Source organism: Dipodomys merriami, unplaced genomic scaffold, assembly GCF_024711535.1.
Source record: "Dipodomys merriami isolate MVZ:Mamm:240054 unplaced genomic scaffold, mDipMer1.0.p SCAF_31, whole genome shotgun sequence".
NCBI lineage: Eukaryota > Metazoa > Chordata > Mammalia > Rodentia > Heteromyidae > Dipodomys > Dipodomys merriami.
Window position 1 is genome coordinate 12035035 of NW_027204604.1, and position 25290 is coordinate 12060324.

The 25290-nt window shown below is 47.7% G+C and overlaps 1 protein-coding gene across 6 annotated transcripts in view; it reads right to left on the minus strand.

Moving 5' to 3' along the window:
• The window catches only part of Atp2b4 (ATPase plasma membrane Ca2+ transporting 4), a 96257-nt gene that overhangs the window by 53601 nt on the left and 17366 nt on the right, over positions 1-25290 (minus strand). Inside the window, exon 1 of one of the 6 annotated variants that reach the window (XM_070041771.1) lies at positions 18284-18438. The exons of the other annotated variants lie outside the window; for them this stretch is intronic. The gene's annotated coding sequence lies outside the window, so the exon portion shown is untranslated. Of the gene's footprint in view, positions 1-18283; positions 18439-25290 lie in introns of those variants that run through there. 6 annotated transcript variants of the gene reach the window in all.

Below are 25290 nucleotides of genomic sequence, written 5' to 3' on the forward strand. Positions count from 1 at the left end.
GCTGACTGCTGACCTTTGACCCCCAATACAGGGAGGCCCAAGAGAGAAAAAGTGATGGGTCTTTGGCAAGTCAAGGCCTTGACTGCCTGGTGATCTTTCTTTTTCTTCTTCTCATTCCTCTGTCTCTCCCCTTCCTTCCTTCCTTCCTTCCTTCTTTCCTTCCTTCCTTCCTTCCTTCCTTCCTTCCTTCCTTCCTTCCTTCCTTCCTCCCTTCTTTTCCTCCCTCACTCCCTCCCTCCTTTCTTTTTGTGCTACTACTAGGGCTTGAATTCAAGACCTTTCTCTCTCTTCTGGCTTTTTTCTGGTTAATTAGCAATGAGAATCTCCCTGGGCTGGGAAGGTGGCTCAGTGGTAGAGTGCTTGCTTTGCATTCATGAGGTCCTGGGTTCAATTCCTAAGCACCACATAAACAGCAAAAGCTGAAATGGCACTGTGGCTCAAGTGGTAAGAGTGCTAGCCTTGAGCTGAAGAGCTGAGAAACAGTGCCTAGGCCCAGAGTTCAGGCTCCAGGACTGACAAAAAAAAGCCTCCCTGATTTTTCTGCCCCAGCTGACTTTGAACAGGGATCCTCGGATTTCAGCCTCCTGAGTAGCTAAGGTTATAGGCGTGAGCCACCAGTGCCCTCCTTGTGTCACACTTTACTTCCTCCTTTTCTGAGAAACATCTGAGAAGCTCCTTGCTTTTGTCCTTTGGTAGAGGGGTGACCTTGAATTCCTAGGCTCAAGCGATTTACCTGTGTCAGCCTTCTGAGTCGCTGGGACTGCAAGCATTCACCCACCACCACACCCAGCTTATGAGATCCCTTAAAAGAGGCCTTTCCAGGGTACAAAAATACATGCTTCTAATCGGGGATGTCTCACCCTTTCTCTTTTACATTTCAGAGTTAATGACATCCCAGGTAACACAGTAAACTAGTCCTCTGCACTGCTGAAAAGCACAGGTCCCTCTGCTTCCTGCTAAGCCAATCTGGAGCAAGGCTCATTAGCAAGTCCCCAAAATAAGGAGCTTCCAGTGACAAAGCCCTCATGCCCTAAAGCCACCCAACTGCCAACAGCAGCCAGACACTAATTTCCTCCAATTCTGTCCAAGGAATCCCTTTCTCTTGGAAGTCTTCCCAGAGTGCTAGAGAAGAGAAAAGGGTAACTCCCTGTGGAGATTACACAGAAGGGCATCTTTGGAGATGTGGAAGAACTCCCTCCCCCCACCCCCAAATTTTCCAGGCCAAAGGCTCTTCTTGAATCTGGTGAGGCCCAGGAAGCACAGGTGGAAATGGGGAAAGGAAGCAGGGAGTGGTAGTGGTGGTGGGGGTGTATAGGCCTTGGAGCTGGTACAGCTCTATAGGACATGCCTGAAATAAATAGCAACTGCCCTCACCCTGTCCTGCTCTCTCCCTGCTTGGGATCAAGATGGTAGGTAGCATTTGTGGACATCTGGGCATCAATTCTAGGAAGGAAGTGAAAGATGAAGGGAAACCCTTGGAGGAGGGAGGTGGGCTGGTCCCACCTGTGTTCATATCCCCCATGAAGCTGAAAGCCTCCTCCGGGCCCCCAGCAATAACGCTGATCTTCTCTCTGACCCAGACTTGCCCTCATCCCATATGAGGCTCTGCTTCTCTTCAGGGCAAGGAGAAGTGGGAAGGAAGGGAGGTTATATTTCTGGAACATGTCTAACGTGCCTGGTGCTGTACTAGATACTTTATGTGAAAATTAGAGCACAATTAAATGCAGGTAATATCACTGCAAAAAGTGCCCACACAGTGGCTGACATGCAGCAGCTGATCTGTGAACAGTAGCTATGATCATTTCTACATATAGGAAGGGCCAGCATGCTGGATGGAGGTAGCTCACACCTGTAATGCCAGCTCTTTGGAGGTATATAGGAGACTTGCAGTTCAAGGCCAGCCTGATCAAAGTAATCTAAACCTTTTTCTTTTTTTTTTTAAGTTGAGGATTTAGGTTAAATGACAGAGTGTTAGGCCCTAGGTTCTACCCACCACCACATTGCCACCATTCCAAACCAGATGCCCATGCCCACGTCAGTCTAGTACCAACCAAAACTGGGATGAGGGGGCGAGGACGTGGGCTTCCTCCTTCCTCCACACTGTCATCTCCCACCCTTGGCCTTGCCACTCCCAGGGATCTGAGAGAGCCTCTTTGTGCTAATTCCTATGTGTCATCTGGACTTTTCCCTTGTGTTGGTACTGGGGACCAAACTCAGGGCCTCACAATGCTAGGCAAGGTTTCTACCATTTAAGTCCTTTTTTGCATTTGCTATTTTCAAGAAAAAGTCTCACTTTATGTCCAGAATCCTCCTCTCTGTGTTTCCTGTCACTGGGGATGACAGGTGCATGTCACTGCACCCCACTATGGTTGAGATGGAGTCACATGAACATCTTTTTTTGTTGCTGTATGTTTGTTTGTTTTTGGTCACTTGTGGGGCTTGAACTCAGGGCCTGGGTGCTTTCCCTCAGCTTTTTCGCTCACAGCTAGTGCTCTGCCACTTTGAGCCACAGCAGGACTTCAAGTTTTTTGGTGGTTAATTTGAGATAAGAGTCTCACAGACTTTCTTGCCCAGGATGGCTTTGAACGGTAACCCTCAGATTTCAGTCTCCTGAGTAGCTATGATTACAGGTGTGAGCTACCCACATCCAGCATGAACGTCTTTTTGTTGTTGTTCAGGTTGGCCTTTAACCTCAATTCCCCCTTCTCCACCTTCCCTCGAAGCAGGTAAAATTACAGGCTCAGGTCACCAAGACTGGGAAGCACCAGAATGTCTCAAGCTTTTCTGCTTCCCAAAGGGCTGTTTTCTGTCTAAAAAGTTGGCACGAACCTGGCTTTGCAGGGTGTGCTGGTGCACATACAGGAGGTTGAGGCGGGAGGATGGGAACTGTAGGCCAGCCTGGTGTACAAGACGACTCTGGCTATGGTCGGAGCAGCGTGCTATACCTGAAACAGCCTGAGCTGGCCTTTCTTGCTGAAGGCATGAATCCCACTGGAAGCTGCTCTGCTCTCATTACTGACCCCTTATTTCTATGACTCAGCTTCCCCCAAATGTGGCCACCATCTGTCACATGGCCTAGTGGCCTTCCTTGCTGTGGCCTGGGTCCCTCCTTCCTTCCTTATGCTTGTCGTGCTGAGCTAACACTGGCTGATTCACAGAGCTAGCCTGAGTACACAGCCTCCGTGGAAGGCATGGGAAGAAGGGCCCAGGGTGCAGGTGAAAGCTCAGGCAACAGCCACACTCATGGCACTTTGAGGCCTGGGCTAGAGAGTCAATGCCAATACTCTGTTAGCCCCTAAAAGGAGAACATTTGGAGAACACTGCTTCTGGGTTAGGAGGGAATATGTGTGAGCTTCCTTGCTTTCTCTCCCCTTCCTGAAGTCTGCTACTCCTAGAGTACCCTCTTCAATTCAGCAACAGAAATACAGAGCAAGAATTAGAGCAACTAGTGGAGAGAATATGTCAACCTTTGACTCCTGGGTTACAGGGATGCAGGATTCCTTTGACTCCTGGGTTACAGGGATGCAGGATTCCCCTCTCTTCCCAGAACACTTGGATGCTTCTTAGATAAATGAAGTCTATGCACACAGGTGATGCAGCTGTCTACTCGCAGCTGTATATCCCAAAGGAGCTTTCACATAGGACTCAAAGAGTGCGCATGCCAGGATGTTTATTATCCTAGTGTATCATTTGTAGTGACAGGGAAGTTGGAAGCAATCTGAGATTCACTCTCCCAGTGATGGATCACTGCAATATACTAGCTAGGGAGCATGGACTGTTAGCAACAGTTAGATGTACAGATTAAAGTGACAGTACTGGGGATATTTTTTAAAAATGCGGTGCCAATGGAAGAAAAAAAGATCAGGTCACAGCTTTACAGAAATTAAGCACAAGCATCTAAACAATGATATACATTTGAAGATATACATAGACCAATATCTACCTATATATGTGTATATGTAAGAGAGAGAGAGAGAGAGAGAGAGAGAGAGAGAGAGAAAGATCTAAGCAGGGATTCTAGTTCTTTAGGAGTCTGAGATCTGAGGATCCTTGTTCCAAGCCAGACCTGGCAGACAAATCTTTGAAAGATTCTGGAACTGGTGCTATGGCTCAAATGGCAGAGCACCAGCCATGAGTGAAAAAGCTGAGCGAGTGTGTGAGGCCATGAGTTCAAGCCCAGGACTGGCATATTACCCTGGCCCTCCTCCCCATCATCTTAGCATATTAGAAGGCTTCCCATGGCAGGAAAAGAGTGAGCAAAGAAGGGTCCTCACATAGATCACTGACAAATCCATAGGGCAATGGACTCACTCCTCTGCACCTGAAGTCCAAATGTACGGAAAAAACACACACCATGCTGCTAAGATCCTCAGCTATGAAGTGGTCGTTGAGTTGTCTAGGAAATGCTAGGAGGAGGATGGCAAAAGTTCTCAGTGGTGTCCAGATGCCTCCAGAAGGCAGGGGAAAGGAGCAGGTAGGACTCACAGATGGGACAAGTCTTCTCCACACAGTGATACCAAGAATTACCCTGGGGATCAACAGCCTGCTCTGTCATCTGACCTGCTGAGTCCCAGCCTGGGTGGGAGCCCCCAGGATGCTCCACATAACCACAGAAGTTCGGTGGCATGGGCAGGAAATAGCATGTGGGTGGAAGCAGGAATGTGTGCAAGCAAGCAATGTCACCCCCTGGGCTCCATCCTAAAATAGCATCAGTATTATAAGATGAAAAGGGCAGCCCCTTGGGCCCAAGCCACAGGGAAATCACTCTCTCCTAACAATCGGGGTCACATTGGCCAGGGTCACCTCTGTATCCTCCTGTGACTTGGAGGAGGGGCGGCAGGGGGAGTAACTCAAGGCAAGCTAGAGCTCAGGAATTAACAGCAAGCTCAAATGTACAGAATGTAAGCATAATACTGACCATATCCTTCTGTTGGTTAAGAAGGAAGAGAGCAGGTGTTAGGTGGGGGTGACTGCCATCTACAAGGCCTGTTGTTTACTGAGGGGAGCTGGCAGCCTCTCATCCCTGCCACCTGATGGTGGGAAATGCTCAGGGTAAGGGCTGGTCTGAGATCTGCTTCACACTCCTTAGAATAGGGACAGGAAGCCACCAGGCCCCAGACAGGACGCAGACTGGGGGCATGCCACTCATGCGTTCAGTTACGTACGCATGCTCTGGGACCACAGAGATTGCCTTTCTTGGGGCTGCTGGTGGTTTTTCCATGGTTTGGTTCCAAGGGAACAAAGGGGCTTTTTAGCAGCTGGATTGGATCTGGGATTATTTTTAGAAACGAATTTCAGCAGATACATGTCATGCTCCTGGAGAGGGAGAGGAGGTTCAATCTCCCCTGGCTACAGGGGTGTCAGGACCTGATCCATTCCTAGACCTCATATGGAGGAGGCCTCATCTTACTTAACATGAGCCACAGAGGGCTGTGGACAGCTGCTCTGTCCCCAGAGGCTCAGCAAAGTAATTCCTGTGGGACCTAGATTCGCATGGGGCGGGGAGGGAAACTGGGGATCTCCCTGGCTGACATTCCCACTAGCCTCTCTACTCCCTGATGACCCCCACCCCCTGCTTGTCCCAGCCTTCTCTCAGCCCCACTATCTCCCCAAGTGACAAGCAAATGAGCAAAGGCTCCGTGCTGAAGTTTATGAAAAGGGCCAGGGGCACTCCCTCCCAACCTGGCTCTTCTGGGGCCTTGTTTAATTCTTCCTTGTTCACACAGCGCACAGCCTGCAGCCACTAAGGTGGCCTGCCCTTTCTCCAGGAGACTCATCCCAACTCTCTGTACTTGTGCAGGGTTTTAGAGGAGTGATTCTCAGACATGGGTGGGGGGATGATGGGGGGGGGAGTGGGAGGTGGTGCCAAGACCCCTAGGGGGATGGTAGTGAAAGCCTAAATGCTGTGCCCTTCCCAGAACCTGGGAGGGTTGGGGCCAGACTAGACTGGACATTAACAAGGAAAGGGGCTATGGTTGCCTCAGGGAACACACTTTGAGAACACCATTGAGAGGGAGGGTGTCCCTGAAGCATGTCTGCTGCCCTGCTCAAGAAGCTCTCCAATACCACCAGGCTGGGTGCTATGAAACCTGAATGGCCAGGCCTGCCTAAAGTCTCCTCCATCCTCTGGGGAGGGTGGTCTCCCTTCCTTCAGCTTGGAGGAAAATCTTAGGAGATCCATGGGCTTCCCAAGGAAAACAGATGCGGGGGAGAAGGCATCAGAGTACGCTATATCACAGGGTTAACCAGAGATTCCAGACCCCCTGCCTGGGCCTTTTCAGATCAGAAACAAGCCCCACACACTGGGGTCCTGAGTCTCCATGGGAGATGAGGGCCAAACAAAGCCAGGGACACCCAAGACTCGATTCCCTTCTGCTCCTGTCCACGTGGACCCCAGGCTGCCTTCTCCCTGACCCCAAGGACCAGGCCCAGGGCCTCAGCAACACCCCCAGGGAGCTGCCCACTGCTCCCAGGCCAAGGGCTGGCCGTGCTGGTGGGGCGCAGCAGCTGCTGTTTTCCAGGCGGGCTGACAGCCTGTTATAAACACTCGTTTTAGGTTGCTATGGTAAAGGGAATGTGTAGCCCAGGCTACGGTGAAGCTATTTATGTGCCTGAAATGGCAGAGTGGTCTGTTTTTTATTATTTTACTTTCAAAGTTTTTCCTTTCCCAACCCCCTAAAACAGCTTAAAAAAAAAAGGTAGCAGTGTGTGTGTGTGTGTGTGTGTGTGTGTGTGTGTGTGTGTGTGTGTGTGTGTGTGTGTGTGTGTGTGTGTGTGTGTGTGTGTGTGTGTGTGTGTGTGTGTGTGTGTGTGTGTGTGTGTGTGTGTGTGTTATAATCACAACTTTCACAGGAGAAAAAAAGAGCATAGGCCAGGAAGGAGAAAAAAAAAAAAAAAAGGCCAGAAACCAGCTTATGCTTTGAGTCAAGAAGGGAAAGCTGGAAGGAGGATCCTGGATAAGCTCCTGGGAAGAAGGCTCTGGGCCACAGGCCTGCTTGATCTCCTGGGAACCTCCGCCCCACCTCCTAGCATCTCAAGGAGAGAGGCCAAACCAGGCCCGTGTCACATCCTCACAATATCCCCTTTGTCTTCTTCCTCCAGCCACAGCATTCCTCACTGTCCTAGCCCCACCTGCCTCCAATCAGGTGGAAGAGCCTCAGATCCGACCGGAACCGTGGGAAGAGCCTCAGGGCTCCCCACGCCCTCCCGCAATGGCTTCCCACTGGAGGTTTGCAGGGAACAACATCTAGAGCTGCTTCTAAAAGTCACCTGGCTCTGCACTTGTCCAGAAAACTTTCATCTAATACTCATCTCCCCAGGAACCTTGGGGTGAAGAGATATCCCTGCATAGCCCATCTAAGATGGAAGCCTGGGGACTTCTCTTTGGGGACCCCCTTGGGATGCAGAGTCTTGTTACTTTCTTTTATGGTTTCCCTTTCATTTTCAAGTAAACTCATTCTGTTTACCTTAGAACATTTTTTTTTTCTGTTCAGGCCAGGAGTAGGGGGAAGGAGAGGGAGGGACACTCTGGCCCCTGCCTTTTCTATTCTCTCACTCCAAAAGAAAATAAACAATAAGAAAAAAGAAAAAGAAAGAAAGAAAAAAAAAGGAAGCCAGGCCTGGTGGCAGCTACATATAATCTCAGCCCTTGAAAGCCTGAGGCAGGAGAATCTCAAATTCTAGGCCAGCCTAGATTACACAATGAGTTCAAAGCTAGTCTGAACTAAAGAGAGAGAGACAATAAGAAAGATTCAGGAAGCTGAGATATGAGAATCCAGTTTCAAAACCAGCCTATGCAGAAAAACAGTTGAGATTCTTATGTCCATTATCCAGCCATATCTCCAGAACTGGAGAAGTGATTCAAGTGGTAGCATGCCATCCCTGGGTGAAAAAGCTAAAGTCAAAGTTACTAGCTAATATGGTGAATGTAACACACACACACACACACACACACACACACTCTCTCTCTCTCTCTCTCTCTCTCTCTCTCTCTCTCTTAAGCTGAAAGTGTGTACTGACAGACAAACATGCTATAGGTTACTACAGGTAAGATATACCTTCTAGAAATCTCTGGTTGGAATACAGAAAATGCTGTAGGATCTTAACCCTCTTCTCCACAATATTCTATATGCTTTCTGATTGGTATGTCCTTACTAGGACAAACCTTCCCACTGCCAATGGGCATATTAACCAGATTAAAAACAAGTTTGATGTGGTTCAGTGGTAGAAAGGTTGCCTGCTAAACAAGTCGAAGGCCCTAGATTCATTCTCAAACACCACAAAATAAATAAGTAAATAAATTAACAAAATGAAGGCAGTGTTAAAAAAAACAAAAACAAAAACAAAGAGCAAAACCCACAGACTGTCCTAATTCCTTCCATCTCAAAGATAAAAGAATGCCTTCCTGATGCTGGCAAGGCTGGGGAAGGATATGGAAAATAACCCTGGTGGGGAGAATGGCGAAGGTTCCAAAAGGGAACCTTTTGCTGCCCCAGGAGAAGTCAGAAGTCCTCACTGACAGCCCTGGTTAGCTGTTAAAGTCGTGTTGGAAAAATCAGAACTTGCGATAGATATCAGTCTTGGCAGAACCTTGAGGTCAAAAGAGCAAAGCGGCCGGCATTTTGGAGCCTGTCAAACCCACTGTCATCACCACCCAAGTCCCCTGAGGACCGAAGACGGGAGGGGTGAAGAAAGGATCCAATGTCCTAGACGATGTAAGTAGGCGCCTGCTATGAACTTCAGTTCTACAGAACCAGTGTCTCTCCTAGGACCAGGGACATTGACTCCAGCTGGGTTGGCCATTACTTGGGAAAACCTAAAAAGATTACAGACACAGATGTGTCTCAGAGTCCCAAGGTAGAGTAAGCTTCCAAAAACTATAAAGAGCTATAAAGAGCATCTATTCAAAAGGCCTTGGCCCACAGTGATGGACACAGGGCGTCTTGTGGAGATAGACAAAAGGCAGGCAAAGTGGTGACTCAGCCCCAGCTGGTCACCGTTGATGGCAGTCTCTCAGGGGAAGAGAGAGTGCCGGTTCCGTGTATTTTTCTCCTGAAAGAGCTGGGGAGTTCTGCTGCCTCTCGAACTCAACCCAATGAGGCTCAGGTGTGGTGCACCATGGGCCGTCCTTTTCTTCTCTGAGCATTCATTTCCAAGGGAAGGAAGAGGAGGGGAGGTCCCGAGGGGTCTCCATCTTCTCCAAGGGAGATCAGCTGCTGTGATTCTCTTCAGTACTTCCCTCTGGGCTCTGATGTTGGTAAATTGAGGGCACTTCCTCCATATTTTCTGAGATACAGTTCCTACAGTTTGGGGGTAAGAGGAATAGTGGGGTGTGTCCAGCGCTGTAGGACTCATCCGCTCTGTGGGAACAGGCAAAGGGAAGGAGTGGAAACCATTCCATACTGAATTCCTGTGCTTGGCATCTTTTTTTGTTTTGTTTTTAGCAGTACTGGGGTTTGAACATGGGGCCTCACACTATACCAATGAGCCACGCCTCCAACCTTTTCTTTTCTTTTTTGGTGCTGGTTATTTTTGAGATAGGCTCTCATTTCCTGTCCAGCCATGATCTGCCTATTTCAGGATACAACAGGTGCATACCATAGTGCCCAGCTCTCAGATGGAACAGTCTGGCAAACTCCCTCCACCCCAAGCTGGTCTTGAATCACGATCCTCCCAATCTCAGACTCCCAAGTAGCTATAATTACAAGTATGAGCCACTGCATCTGGCCTGCACTCAGAATTCTGAGCAGCACTATCCCACCTTCAAAAAGAACCTGGGAGGAGAGGATTAGTGTGGGCAGGGAGGAGAGTAGCAGCAGGAAGTAGCAAAATCTGGATGTTTTCTGGATGATTTTGTTGTCAAGAATCATGGGGGGAAATACCTAGTCATCACTCTTTATACATCTTCATTTCTCTCTCTACCTCAGTGCTAAGCCCTGACTGTCTTCTTTCATCTCTTGGCATATCTCCCCCCAATGTGTCTATTTCAATCCTTTTCATTCTCTCTTTTTCCACATCAAAAGGGAAAGCCTAATTGGGCAGAATGTATCTCTTTTTACCTGGTTAATTCCTGAAACTGATCAGTCCAGTTCAAGTCCACACTGGCTCAGACAGAGGAGAGAGAGAAGGACGTGTGGAGAGGGTCAGGCACTGTGGGACACCAGAGCCTGCACCAACACCGAACCAGATCTGTGCCACAGCATTCATGGTCTACACAACAGGCCTCCGTGGCCACTCAGCATTCTTGAAAGTCCACCTGCAGTGCCTGCCCAGTCACATATCCACATGGCTTGTAACGACACTTGCAGCAAAGGTCAAATGCTCAGTGAGACCCAGAGGGAGGACTGTAGAGATGGAAAGGAGGAGGGCTATAAAACCATCCCTGTGGACTAACAACAAAGTCAGCACGCAGGATCCTCAGCCAAGCTCCTGTTCTAGCAGAAACAGGGGAACAGCCTGATGGAAGAAAGGGCTGGGAGATGGGGTTCTTAGAAGAGACCCCCTCAGAGCTATAGTGTGACCTTGTTCCGTTCTATGTCCCCAGAGCAAGCTGAAGATTCAGGCCCTGAGGACAACAGGCTGATTCCATCCGACCACAAGTGGCAAGATGGCTTCTTTGTCCCACCTTGTCTGAGCCTTCTGACCTTGCCTTCTGTCTCTTCCTACCCCAATGCAAGGATTTCCAGAGGGACAGGAAAAGAGGGGTGACAGGCACCCTGATGGGGATAGAGTCAAACTTGGGCAGGCCTCACACACTGCAGCCAGCTACTATGAATGAGTAAGAACTTCATTACCAGAGAACAGCCTTTTTCAGAGTGGGAGAGGGGCTGTGTTCTCCCTTTAGGGTTTCAGGCACTGAGCCTTCTCTCTGCCAGCTGCTGGCCTAAAGAGAAGCCGAGGACACGGCCTGCTGCTCTCCTCCCCCTCCAGGACCAGCTGGAGAGAAGGCTCTGCCTGGAGTCCCACGGCAGGCTGGGAGGGAGGCTACAGAAATTTGCCGTCTAAGGCTGTGGAATTCTCCCACTGGGCTCCGGCAGTTAATCATCGCAGCTCTCTGGATTCCCAACTTGGGGCTTTAAAAGGTAGCACCAGAGCGAGAAGGACAAACATGTCAGGGAAAAGAAGAAGAAAGAAAAAGAAAGAAGAAAAAGAAAGAAAGAAAAGAAAGAAAGAAAGAAAGAAAAAGAAAGAAAGAAAGAAAGAAAAAGAAAGAAAGAAAGAAAGAAAGAAAGAAAGAAAGAAAGAAAGAAAGAAAGAAAGAAAGAAAGGAGGAGGAGGAGGAGGAGGAGGAGGAGGAGGAGGAGGAGGAGGAGGAGGAGGAAAAAAACAAACAAACACTGGAATCACAGAGTAATGGAGTCATGGTGAGGAGGAGAAAGATGAAATGAGCCAACAAAAAGTAAGCACACATAGACAGACCCTGCTCCAGAATTTTCTCCCAGATTCCTAGCCAATGCTGCCATATGGGTGTGTACTCTAGACCCCACTGAGAGCTTTGCTCCTCTTGCTGAGACCCCTCATAATAGGAATGTTTTGGGGGGGGGTTGCATCTTTTAGAAGTTTTCTCCTTTTTAGCAGATCTAAAAAAGCCAGAGGTTTCTGACCTGCTTTGGGGGAGGAAGAGCCAGAGAACTCTGGGATTTGAGTCCCAGAGTCTGGAACATTCCCAAAATTGTACAAGTGGCCTCATAGGCCAGTTTGCCATGAGGATAAACAGAAGTTTGCTCTAAAGCAGGGGTAGGAGGGGAAGTGCCTTTTAGTTCCTGTGGGAATAGGTTGAGGAATAGAGCAGGGAGACAGATGTGGCAAAACGAAACGCTGCTTGCAGAGCAGGAGAAAGAACACAGATGGCCCTGCCTGGCCCCACGTGCCCTGTGAGTGCCAGAGGAAGACCTCACTGCAGGCAGATGAGGCCCAACTCAAGGCGTGAGATCACCCACAAGCGATCGGGTAGACGAGCATGTCCACCACCCCAATCTACAGGCAGGGCGTGCAGAGCTAAAAATGAGCTGCTTTGGGACAGCGAAGGCCCTCCACGGGCCCAGAGCTTCGCCTGCAACAGGCTCGGTGAGTCAATGTCCCCAGAGTGATGGGTGGAGACGCTGTTTACCAGAGCTTGGGCCTGCGCTGCTGCCCACCCGTCCATGGGCATCCCACACTGCCTCCTCATGTCCCCTGCTGACTCAGGACCCTCTTGTTCCTAAAATTAGGGTGGTAGCTCACTATTGTCAGCGGAACCCTGACATCTGGCCAAGGAACCCCTCCCGAGAATGCTCCTCAAGTGGTGGTAGCTTGACTCCCCCTAGAAAGGTGGCTAGGAGACGGAGTTGCTCTGGACTCTGCTCTCCTCAGAAGCTGAGATTGAGGTGCTGTACATTAAATACCACTTGCTCCTTGCTGCCTTCTCAAAGCAGAGGGCCAAGGGAGGGCCACAGCCAGGAGGTAGGTAAACACATTAGTAAGTTCCTGGCCTTTTCTGGGAGCGGGTCCTTTGTTTTTCTCACCAAAAAATCAAACAACTCTCAGAATCCCAGAATTGAGAAGATACTGGGGAATGTCTACTGCAGTCTCCCTGACTTTACACTTAGCATCCATGAGGCAAACACTGTCCACTAGAACACAGAGTAGAGGCAGAAGCAAATAGTGTAGAAATCTGAACTGGATGTCGAATGAAGTACAGAAGTACTCTCTGACCTTTCACCTGTCCATATAAAACACCTATATGCCCACATGGCAAGCCAACCTGGGCCCATGAGCTGTGGCAGGAGACTCACTCACAGCCAGGACATACCCTCAGAGGCTAGGTCCTACCACTGAGATGAGGACACTTTATTATCTCTTCCCAGGCTGCTGTGCATAGCTGTGTGAGGTGCACCTCCCATATGGGAACCAGCAAGGAGGTGGTTATGAGATCAAACCACAAAGTTTAGTTTGGATGGGCCTCACACCATGGGCTATAATCATCTTTCTAAAATCCTTAGCCTTCTGGGCTAGCAACTGTATGTAACTATCAATCTGGCACATCCCCTTGGACCACAAAACCCTAAGAAATATCCACAGAAGTGAATGCAGCTTGGCCAGGGATGCACTGGAGGAGCAGGGCTGGAGATGTCAAGGCAGCCAGTACCGTAAGCCCCTGGGCCAGGTCCACCTGGACCCATGCCCAGGATGTCAGAGCTGTCCATCCTTAGCAAAGCTCCCGCTCCCACAGCTTATCGACTTGGTCCTGACAGTCCTTCCCAATCTATTCTTCCTAAGCCTGAGTTGGCCTTACCTAAAAAATGGAAAAAGTAATCCAACTGGCTGCTAGTAATCCTAGCTACTCTGGAGGCTGAGATCTAAGGGTCATGGTACAGAGCCAGCCCAGGCAAACAAATCTAAGAGCTTCAATTAACCATCAAAAGCCAGAAGAGGGGGTATTGCTAAAGTGGTAGAACACCAGACAGGAGTGAAAAAGCTGTGCTAGACAATGAAGCCCTGGATTCAAGCCCTAGTACCAATGTGCATATGTGTATGTTCTAAAATCTGTAAAGGGAAAAATATTGGGTGCATGCACATACTCAGAGAAACAAACAAAACCCCAAGGCTGGGATAAAAACTCACATGGAGTAATGCATCACAGTTTTCAAAGTACTCTGATATTTCGACCTTTGTTAGTTTGGGTTGCTTTTTAAGATGGGGCCTCATTATACAGCTCTGGCTGACCTCGAACTCATAATCCTCCCTCAGCCTCCTGCGTGTTGGGATAATAGATAAGAGCCACCACAGTCAGTGTAACAATCTTTTAAATTGGACAGGAGTGACAATATTTTTCCCTTTACAAATTTAATAACACATGGTCCTAACCATGCAGCGACTCATTCAGTGATGGACATGTGACCACAGGAAGAGCATAGAAGCAGCTAAGAGAGGCCACAGCCTCGAAGGTCCTATAAAGAAAGGGAGAGAATCAGTAATAAGTGAACAAGACAGCAGCCCATACAAAAGCTCAGATAATTTTAGGCCTGATCAGGACATTGGTGCTGGGGAAATCCTGCACTGATGAGCTCAGAGCTTTTCCAACTTCCTCTTGGAGCTGCCTGAGACACACACAGTACACATTGCTGTCTGTGGTCTCTGGACAGCTCCTGATGCACTGAGGAAAAAGGTAGAGGAAGAGCCAGAGAAAGGAAGACGGGGGCCCTTTGTCTTAGGGAACCCCCAGTTACTGAAGTCTAAATAAAAGAGACAGGAAACACCCACATTAAGAAGACCTATGCTTCTAGGATGAAGCACACAGAAATTCTGCAGGGCCTCAAAGCCAAGTGGGATGCCTTGAAACAATAATGAATGACAAGGGAAGAAATGTAAAGAAACAAAAACAAAATTGCAGGAAAATAACAAAAAAGAAAGCAAGAAAACCCTCTAGCCTCAATGGCTCAAGAAAATCAAGGATGGCTAGAGTGACGATACCCCATCGCTTGCCCCAGGCACATGAAATGTGGGCAAAGGCAAGGAGGGGACCCTGAGAATCACTTTTCTCCAGGTAGTGCCTCCGGGGCCCAGTGATGCCAGGCACATTGGGAATCGGCTGAGAAGAGACCCCAGAAAGGCCTGTAGAATGACACACCCCCAGAAAAGGCCATATAATGGCATATCATCCAGGAAGGCCTGTGCAACTGTGCAACCCCAGAAGGCCTGTACAATGGCACACCCCCAGGAAAGGCCATATAATGGAACATCCCTCTTAGAGGCCTGCACAGTGGCATATCCTCCCAGAGGCCTGTACAATGGAGCATCTCTGCCCCACCACCTCAAGGAGTGGTCTCCTCAGGAAGAAAAAGTCCATGCTTCCTCTCTCCAGCTCTCCAGATAGAGACAGGCCCATGGGCAGAGGAGTAAACAAACACATACAATAGAATTAGAGGTCGAGGAAGGAAAATCTGACACATGCTCTAATATAGATCGGCCCGGAAAACACTGTGCTAAGTGAAATAAGGCAGACACAAAAGGCCAAATCCTATTCATCCTGTTTCTATGCAGCAAGGGGCAATGCTGACTGTAGCGAAGGATACCAGGGCGGGATGAAGGGAGAATGATGGCTACTGATCAGTGGCTACAGAATTCCTGCTTGGTAAAAAAACTGAGTGGCCCTGAGCTGCATACTTACACGTGCTTAGAAGGGCAAATGCTGTTTCCTAGAGATTATCACAATAGAAAAGCTGAAGAAGGGAGGACAGCAACTGGGACAAGGGCTGGCATGGAGAGGTAAAGAGGGCAAAGAAGGCAGGGAAGAACTAAGTTCTGGGCAATGGCTCCCAGCTGCTGTTCTCAACCCCATCACAATCACGGAAGTGGAGGCCAGGGGACCAAGGACAGTCACCACACAATGGCCTCTGACAGCCCAAGGGTGAGAGCCTACAGAGGGTTTGGGACAACATCAAATGATTCAACAAGGTGCCTGCTAGGCTCAGGGCCCATCCGTGGGCAGGGGCTGTAAATACTATGAGGTGGGGGAAGGGTGATAAAGGGGACTAGGCAGAGGTGGCAAGTCACCTTTTCAAGGAACAGGAGAAAGAAAGTCAGTTTTCACCTGCCCATACTCCAGCCACCAGCCCAGGGCACAGACACCTGACTTCAACAGGTAAAGCCGTGGCCTTCCTGCTCCAAGATAGAGACAAGTCTCCAGGTGTCCTGAGGATCTTCTATATTCTATTCTCGCACTTGACCGACACCAACCCTGAGAAAGAGGTGCTACTGCCCCCACTCTGCAGAGGAGGTGCAAACACCATTAAACACCCATCTAATGTGAGCCAGACCAGGCCACATTTTCCCCTTAATACTTCTTTTAAGGTGCTTGTGAGCCATGAGGGCTCTCTCTCCCAGAGACCAATCATCTCTTAAAGCATCACACAGTGGCCAAAGGCACAGGCTGAGTTTACGGCTGGGCACAGAATCCAGATATACCAGCCTTGACTGTTTTCAGGGATACTTAATGTCTTGTTCTTCAGTGTGGACTTTGATAAAATGTGATTAATAATACGACATAGTTCACAAAACTTGAGATGGTTAAACAATCCACAGAGCTCCCAAATATGGATGTATTTCACAAGATTTGAGATGGTTAGATAATCCATAGAGCTCCCAAATATACCTAGTGTGGTTGTACATACTATGTGTGTATATGTGTGTGGATGCAGCTCCAGGGATGGAATCCAGGGCCTCTTGCATACTGAACATGTCCCCTACCCCTCAATACTGTCAGTCCCAGCATTTCATTGGTTAGATCTGGAGCCCTCAGAAACTGCTCACCAGTCAAAAGTGAGGAAAAGGGTAAGGGACAGACAGCTGTTTAAGGTCTGTGACTTTGGACATGTTCCCTCCCAACACGGTGTGCCACAAGTGATCTTCTAGCATTTAATGAGTGCCATTCTGTGTCAAGCATTGCTTTGCTCCTTTTTGGGGAAAGAACTCTGAGGGGAGCAAGGCCCTGTGTTCATTCACATCCCAGGCATTCCTAAAGAGAAGAGGCAAGATTCTTCTTTTTCAGAGCCCTAGTTTGCAAACCCTTAGATTAGAATCAATACCCATGCAATCCGTTCTGTAATAATTGTGAGTCGTTATTTTAGTCTGAGACCTTGTTTCAGGTTCAGAAATCCAGTAATAAATAGAAAGCATTTTTTCATGCTTGCCTTGCACTTGGCACTATTACATATATTACGTGAAATAAGAAGATGAATGATTCACAGTGACTAATGCAGCAGCTACTCATAAAGGGAACAGTTGTTATTTTCTTTTGTATCACAGACCTTTTTTTCTGGCAATACTAGAATTTTAATGTAGGGTCTCTCAGTTCTAGGCAGGTACTTTACTACTAGAGCCACACTCTGTATCCTTTTTATTGCTTTAATTTTTAGATAAGGTAACAGTTTTGTACAGGGCTGGCCTTGAACCAATCCTTCCATTCTGTACTTCCAGAGCAGCTGGGATTACAGGCATGAACAACCACACCCAGCCCTTAAAACTGTGGGTTTTTTTTTTTTTTTGGTCTGTATGCTTTTATTGTCACAATTAAAACTGTCTTTAACTGTCACATTTTCTACTTTATCCATGTGTTTCATTTTCTTTCCTTTTCTTCCTCTCCACTAGTTTTAGAATTTACATTAAAAAAAAAAAACAACTTAGCAATCTTAACACCTATACTTAAGTTAAAAACCTGTGATAATATCTCCAGCCTCTTCCCACCCCATACAGGGATCTCAGAACACTAAAACTCCAATTACTCTGTCCCACTTATGTGCTATGGTTACTGAGGATTTTAATTATAGCCTTGTTTTTATCTTTATAAATTAGACATTGTTATCTTCCTCTTAAGCAATTTTCTTTCTTCTTGAGCTATATTTTCTTTGTAAGCTTTTCAATGTGGGTCTGTGTGTGGTGGGTGGTGACAGGGGAATGTCTATTGGTAGAAATCTCTGTGTCTGCTTGTGTCCAAAGGAGACAAGGTTTTGCTGATGTTTTTGTTTATTTCTGGCAGTGCTGGGGTTTGAACTCAGGCTTTGCACTTGCCAGACAGGTGCTGTACTTCTTAAAGCCCTGGGCCCTTGCCTGACTGTAATTTGCCTTTTTCATACTTTGCATTGTAGCCAGGATCCCAGGTGAATGCCACCTACCGATCCCTTCCGCTGAATTGAAGTTTCATGAACTCTTTATACCCAGACTAATCTCAAATCTCTAGCTTCCAGACCTTAGCCTCCTAAGCAGCTGAGATTACAAGTTTGAGCCTCGGGTGCCCGGTTTACCTGTATTTGTGATTTTTGTTTTTAAACTGGTGACAGCATTCTATAGTATGATGGCTATTTTCTTAGTACTTTAAAAATATTAATTGGGAGCCAGGCACCAGTGGCTCATTCGTATAATCCTAGCTACTCAGGAAGCTGAGATCTAAGGATTGTAGTTCAAAGTCAGCCCAGACAGGAAAGCCTATGAAACTCTTATCTCCAATAAACTACCAAAAAAAAAAAAAAGTTAGAAGTAGAACTGTAGCACAAGTAAAATAGAACTGCAGCACCAGTAGCAGAGAACTAGCTTGAGCAAAGAAGCTCAGGGACAGTGCTCAGGCCCTGAGTTTCAGCCCTAGGATGGGCAGAAAATAAAATATTACTCTATTATCTTCTTTTTTTTTATTGTTCATGTTGAAAAAGTAACTGTCAGGATAATTGTCATTCTCTTTAAGATAACTTTTGGTTTTACTTTAACCTTACTTATCCTATTACACTGTGTGTAGGGGAGAATTTTAACTTACCACCGGTATAATTTGAGTCCATATGTATGACAGTTGTAGTTATCAATTCCTAGACTTCTTTGAATGATGTCATACTCCTCTCCTTCCACAGCATTCATTAAATGTATGTTGCCATTTTGAACTATGTTCTATGTGTTGGTAAATTACAGCACATGGGCTAAATTCAGTCTGCTGCCTGTTTTTATAAATAAAGTTTTATTGACACACAGCCACACCCACCAGTTACATGTCTATGGCTGCTCTCACAATACAGCAGCACAGCTAAGCAGTTATGACAGAGACCAGGTGACCACAACAGCCTACAAGCTTCACTCCCCGGCCCTTCACAGGAAATGTTTGTCCACCCTGCTCCTATTCTCCAAGCTCTCTGCCTCTAATTTTTATCTTCATCTCTTTCATCATCTATATAATCTCTTCAGAAATATCTTTCCACTTTACTAACTTTCTCTTCAGCTGTAAGATACTATTCATGTAATGATGTCAGTATTAATTTCTGAAGGTTTGGGGGTATAGTTCAGTGCTTGTTTTGGGGGTTTGATCCTCAGCACCACTCCCCAAAAGGGAGGATCATAAAAATATCAGCTGTTTTGGTCAGTCATGGGGCTTGAACTCTGGGCCTGGGCTCTTCAGCTCGAGGTGAGTAACTCTACCATTTGAGCCACAGTGCCACTTCTGGCCTTTTCTGTTTATGTGGTGCTGAGGAATGGCACCCAGGGCATCATGCATGCAAGGCAAGCACTCTACCACTGAGCCACCTTCCCAGCACCACAACTGAATGTTTTGACTCTCTATCCTTTTTTCAATACCCAGCTACTGAAGTCCACAGTTCCCACGAGTCTGGTTTGAAGGCTATGTCTGCACCTGCCTCACTGGTAATCAGGAAATATAAACCAAGAACATGAAGAGATATTAATATCTTGACAAAAGCATTCAGTTCTGATAAGTACATGGGAGGGAGCAGATCCCCAGCATCTCTTAGTATCACTGGCGGGGTAAAATAAAACCAACCACAGCCACATTGAGAGATAACCTGTCATTATCTTGTAAAGTTCAAGATTTACAAACCAAGAGCCACTATTCCCCTTCAAGACCCATACCAACTACAGACCTACATATGGCATCAAGAGATTTGAACTGGAGTGTGTGTGGCCTTGTCATTCACAAGGATAAAGAAGGCAGATGCTGTCACCAAGGGAATGCTATATAGCAGTGAACATGAATGAGCTACAGCTATGTTCAATGGATGAAATAAGCAAGATCCAGCCCTTAGGAAGCAAAAGTAAGAGAATCTGGGCTACATGTAGAGACCCAATCTCAAAAGCAATCAGAAATCTCTCTTTCTCACTCTGTAAAATTAATGATACAATTGGCAAATAAAATGCTGAATAAAGCCAGGTGCTAGTGGCTCATGCCTATAATACCAGCTACACAGAAGGCTGAGATTTGATGATCATGAGTTTAAAGCCAGACTGGGCAAGAAACTCCAGTTAAATACCAGAAAACCAGAAGTGGAACTGTGGCTAAAAGTGGTAGAGCACTAGCCTTGAGCAAAGAGCTAAAAGACAGTGCCCAGGCCCTGAGTTCAAGCCTACAATTGACAAAAAAAAAAAAAAAAAAAAGCTGAGCTGGGCACCAATGGCTCATACCTGTAATCACAGCTACTGAGAAGACAGATCTGAGGATCACAGTTCAAAGCCAGCCTGGGCAACAAAGTCTGTGAAACTCTATCTCCAATAAAACCACACAGAAAAAAACGGAAGTGGTGCTGTAGCTCAAGTGTTACAGCACTATCCTGGCACTGAAGAGCTGAGAGACAGCGCCCAGGCCCAGAGTTCAAGCCCCATGACTGGCCAAAAAAAAAAAAAAATGCTGAATAAAAAAATTAAAATAAAGGCTGGAGAGTGGCTCAACTGGTAGAATGCCTCCTTAGCAAACAAAAGAATCTGAGTTCAAATCCCCAGTCTTGCCAACTAATTTAAGAATATATTAATCTATACCCAAGGAACAAAAGGAATACATAAGCCAATGAATGTTCATATATTATAAACCATGAGTTCTGACTTACCCAGTTTTGTGTACTTGAGAAAGAAAGCAAAAGTATAGAGGTAGGAGAGATAAGGGGGTAAGGAAGGAGGAAGGGAAAAAGCAAGGGAAGATGAAGGGGGAAAGAGATGAGGAGAAGAAGAGAAGGAAAAAAAGAAAAAGGAGAGGGGGAGAAAGAACTAGAAAAATGGTTTTCATGTACAATTTGTGTATGTGTGTGTGTGTGTGTGTGTGAGAGAGAGAGAGAGAGAGAGAGAGAGAGAGAGAGAGAGAGAGAGAGAGAGAGAGAGGAGAGAGAGAGAGAGAGAGAGAGAGGGAGAGACTGTACTGGGGCTTGAACTCAGGGGCTGGGCATTGTCCCTTAGCCTTTTTTGCTCAAGGTAGCACTCTACAGAATTACAGCTCTACCAAAAGGTGATTAATTGGAGATAAAAGTCTCACAGCCCTGATTGGGCTGGATTTGAACCCTGATCCTCAAATCTCAGCATCCTGAGTAGCTAGGATTTATAGGCATGAGTTGCCAGTGGCCAACTCCATCTGCAAAAATTTTAACCTGGGCAATCCAAACTACCAAGAGGTAGCTAGAATCAGAGATGAGCATTTCATGGCCTCACACTGCCATCCAACAATATGGTCAACACGTGGCTTATAAACCTATTAGTCTAACAAGAAAGTAGCCATGAACTTCTGGGCTGGGGAGCAGGAGTGGGGCGGGTTTAGCAGCAGCCACTGCAGCTCGGGGGTGGGGGATGGCTTGGGTCCACAGGAGCCCACACCTAACTGTGCATCTACCCTGTGTCCCATAGCCCAAGTCAGAACCCAGAACCCTTCCAGCTGCCCTGGCCTGTGGCTGGCTGGGTCTGAACCTGCAAACCTGCTGCTCCCTGCCTGAGCCTCAGGCATCAGACCAGGGAGCAGCTGCAGAAACCCATGCCTGAGCCTCAGGCGTCAGACCAGGGAGTAGCTGCATAAACCCATGCCTGAGCCTCAGGCATCAGACCAGGGAGCAGGTGCAGAAACCGATGCCTGAGCCTCAGTGTGGCTGGCCTGGCTCATCATCCCAGGAGTCCTAAATACTGGGGCTGGCCCCACCCTGGCAGCAGTGCTGGCTCACTCAGAGGACCAGTGACTCATCCTTCCCCCCTCCCTGCTCCGCCCCTGCTGCCCCTCACCCTCCCCATGACCCTTGTCCACACCTCAGGAACCTTCTAGTTCCCGCCCAGCCCTTTACCTGACTCCCCTTAACTCTGATCCCATACCCCCAGTGCTTAGACTTCTGTGAACAGGGCCTGACCACTCTGTGCTTCCTGCATGCTTAAGCACCCCGGGTCAATCAAGGGATGTATGGGGTCAGAGCAAAGGGAGAAACTGGGGGAAGTCTGGGACAGAAGTGGGGAGCAGTGCAGGGTATCATGGGCATTGCACAGGTAAGCCTGGGTGCTTTCCTCTGCAGCCAGATGTCAGACTGAACTGTCCCCTTTGAACTGTTGGGGCCTGGGCCCTGGCTGGGAAGTGGGGACTGTGACAGGCTGCTCAAGTCCCACTGTGGGAACCAAAAGTGTCTTTGGCCTAGGTTTTCCCAGTCTGTAAAAGCTTTTTCTGTCCGTACAACACAGAGAGAGAGAGAGAGAGAGAGAGAGAGAGAGAGAGAGAGAGAGAGAGAGAGAGAGAGAGAGAGAGAGAGAGTGTGTGTGTGTGTGTGTGTGTGTGTGTGCGTGTGTGTCGGTACTGGAGCTTAAACTCAGCCTGCTGTCCATTAGCTCTTTTGCTTGAAGCTAGCACTCTACCACTTAAGCCACAACTCCACTTCTGGCTTTTCAGTAGTTCATGAGAGATAAGCGTCTCACAGACTTTCCTGCCAGGCTGGCTTGGAACTGTGATTCTCAGATCTCAGCCTCTTGTGTGTAGCTGGGATTATAGGCATGAGCCATTGGCACAAGGGCAGCACTTTTATCTCTTTTCTCTTCTTTCCCTCCTCCTTTCTTTCCTCCCTCCCTCCCTCCCTTCCTTCTTCCCCTCCCCCCAGTTCCCCCTCCTCTCTCTCCCCCTTTCTCTCTCTTTTTTTTTTGTCCAAGACTGGGACTCAACCTTGCTATTTGACACTTGCTTTTGCTCATTTGCTCTACCGCCTGAATCATGCCTCCAACCCCTGAGCACTTCGATTTAGATGTCATAGTCTCTTCTCGTGGTCAGAAGGAGAGAATAATAAGGCTCAGAGGTTGTAGGACTTGCTCAAGGTCACACTGGCCGCTAGTGGCATGGTCAAGGGTGGGCCTCAATTAAGAGACACTTCAATGCCCCAAGAAGCAGGCTATGCACTCTTGCTGGGCTCACTTTCCCAGATACAGCAGTAAGAGAGTACGACTCAACTTGCTGGGGACTCCTTCTAAACAGGGAGAGCAGGGAACGGCTTCCCTTCCCTCTGGCTTCATGACCCGACAGCTGTGTATGTAGACACTCTGTGGTTTACGAAGCATATTCCCATCCCTATCTCACACAACTCTCGTAATAATCTTGTGAGGTATTCAGGATTATATCATCCTATAACTTAGCACGTCCCACAAAACACTCCTTTCTTCTCTAGATGTTGCAGGTAATTCTGTGTTAACTAACGCAATCATGAGGGATCTTCTGTATTCATAATGGAAACCCAAACCATTCCCCTCCATTTTTTTCATCTTCCTCCCCAGGAAGGGGGAAGGAAGGTGGGAGGATGAAGACTCTCCACCACCCACAGGCCAGACTGGGCAGAGTAGACCAAGGCTTTCCAGTCACACAGCAAGGCTGTGCCAGCTGGGAGATGAACCCAAGATTTCATGTCCCAGCCCTTGATCCCACACTGAGCATCTGCCAACATTCCTTGGACAAGCCTGTATCTGCCTCCGAGGCCACCAGCACTCTGTTGCTCTTGAATTAATGGCAGCCAGTTGATACAACCTCCAAAAGGCTGGGACCCGGGATAATCACTGAAGTATCCTAACTGCTGAGGGGGTGTCAAGGGCTACTGCAAGGACAGGACAGTCTGCCCCATCATGTATACTGGGCACTTCCTTTGCCGCCCCCCCCCACATGTGCCAACTAATCAACCTTCAGTGGATGGCAGCTTCCTGACCTCACAAACTCCTTTCTCTCCAACTTCCCTACTCCATTCTCAGATTTTTTTTTCAAGGGGGGAGGGGAAGGAGAGAAGAGTGTCTGGTCCTGGGGCTTGAACTCAGGGCCTGGGCACTGTTCCTGAACTTTTTTTGCTCAAGGCTGGCACTCTATCACTTGAACCATATTTTCACTTCTGGCTTTCTGGTGGTTAAGAGATCAGAGTCTCACAGACTTTCCTGCCTAGGCTGGCTTCACACTGCAACCCTTAGATCTCACCCTCCTGAGTAGGTAGGATTACAGGCGTGAGCCAAGTCTTTTAAGATATAGCTGCAGACAAAATATATTTAACCTGTTTTCACACAGCTTCATGTAAGAGAATAAAGACAGGAAAGCCCCATGGTTCTCTCTAACCAGAGACTTAGCCCAGCAGGAGTGGCCAGCTCAGTAACACCCTCAAAGTTCATAGGGGGCTTTGCTTAGGGCAAGCCTTACCTTCAGAAAGCCTGGCCTCAGCTGAGCCTGGGAGAAAGCTGCCTCTCACCCCCGAGTTGTGGGGCTCAAACTCTGGGCCTGGGCGCTGTCCCTGAGCTCTTCAGCTCAAGGCTAGTGCTCCACCACTTGAGCCACAGCGTCACTTCCAGTTTTCTGGTGGTTTATTGGTGATGAGTCTCATAGACATTCCTACCCAGGCTAGCTTTGAACCACAATCCTCAGATCTCAGCCTCCTGACTAGCTATGATTACAGGTGTGAGCCACTATGTCCCACCTACTTTGTATTTTTTAACTCTCACTTCCAACACGTTAGCCAGGTCATCTTGTTACACCTGTGTGTCTGGATGAGGGGGAAAATATCCCAAGGGCAAGAGTCCCAAGTCTTCCCAACCCTGACAGATAATCCCAGATCCTGAATTCTGCACCCCACCAGGGCCGTCTCCAGGCAGTGAGTTTCAAGGCACAAGCTGCAGGCCTCTGCACCTTTATTTATCTTCTAAAATCGCACTGACCTTTTGCCTCCAGTTGCCTGGCAGTTTCTGAATTCCACTGGACCACATGTGGGATTGACTGGTGACCAGTTATTTATGATGTAGGAAAATGCTCATGACAGTGTTGGGTAGGGAAAAAATTGAAATCATTTGATAGTCAATATGTTCCATATGTATGTATGTATGCATGAATGTATATACTTACTATGTTGCTATTGGGGCTGAAACTCAGATCCCTGCACTCTCGCTTAGCTTCCTTCTCTAAAGGCTAGTGCCCTACCACTTGAACCATATCTCCACTCTGTCTTTTTTGCTGGTTAACTGGAGATAGGAATCTCACAGACTTTTTTTGCCCTGGCTGGTTTTGAATAGGATCCTCAGATCTCAGCTTCCTGAGAAATATAGGTATTAGCCACCAGCATCCAGCCTAGATTTTATTTTTTAAAATGTCAAGTTTTGCTGGGTGCTGGTGGCTCTTGCCTGTTTGACTTAAGGATCACAATTTGAAGCCAGCTTGGGTAAAAAGTCTGTGAGGCTCCTATCTTCAATAAACTACCAAAAAGACAGAGTAGGAACTATGGCTCAAGTGGTAGAGTGCTAGCCTTGAACAAGAGCACCCTGAGGCTTGAACTCAGGACTCCCCTCCCCCCCGAAAAAAATAAAGCAAAGTATAGATTAAACTGCGTAGAGTAGTGCATGTCTGTAATTCCAGCAACTCAGGAAGCTAAAGGCAGCATGGCCATCAGTGCCCAGGAATCAGAGGCTAGCCTAAGCAATCTAAGTAAAACCCTGTCTCATATATGTGTGTGTGTGTGCGTGTGCGTGCGTGTGTGTGTGTGTGTGTGTATATATCACATATTCACATATAAAAGACTAAAGAACATA